Source organism: Otolemur garnettii, unplaced genomic scaffold (genome assembly GCF_000181295.1).
Source record: "Otolemur garnettii isolate 467f Iridium unplaced genomic scaffold, OtoGar3 scaffold00156, whole genome shotgun sequence".
NCBI classification, from domain to species: Eukaryota; Metazoa; Chordata; class Mammalia; order Primates; family Galagidae; genus Otolemur; species Otolemur garnettii.
Genome location: NW_003852551.1, coordinates 2,995,643 through 2,996,344, shown reverse-complemented (window position 1 = coordinate 2,996,344; position 702 = coordinate 2,995,643).

Genomic DNA, 702 nt, shown 5'->3' with positions numbered 1-702 from the left:
GGCCATGTAACTGAATTCTGGCTAGTGGAAGTGACAGGTGCTATTCCCAGGCTGGCTCATAAAACTCCCAGGTGCTAATCCTTGCTGTTCTTCCCATCTGCTAGCAGAATAGAGGTGATTCTAAAAATGTAGAAGAGGGTGGAGCCACAAGATGGAAGAAACGTGGGTCCCCGTTTAATTGTGCAGAGCAGAGCTCTCCCCTACTATATTGAGTTATATTGAACTCTGATATGAGCAAGTGCCAGGGCCTCATAGCTCACAGCAACCTTAAACTCTTGGGCTCAAGATATTCTCTTGCCTCAGCCTCCTAAGTAGCTGGGATAAAGTTTTATTTTATAAGCCACTGAGTTTAGGAGGTTGTTTCCTACGGCAATTAATTGACACTTATTAATACAGAAATTTTTACCAGCAGCAAGGTAAACAAAAATATGTCACTGAATTAATGGTCAAGCAGTGGATTACACAGACATAGATATAGCAGGCTAGATGGCTGAAGAACTCTGTTATGATATAACAAAATATTTTGGGAAACTGTCATCTATGGAGTGTGGATTATGAGGTGGCAAGACCCCCACAGCCTGGGAGGTGCATTCAAGGAACGACCCCCAACTGCTTCTCCTCCCTTCCTAAGACAATAGTCCTTTCTCCTTGCTCCTTCTGCCAGAAGTCACGTAGTTTCTGTATACTTTCCTATCTTTTGCC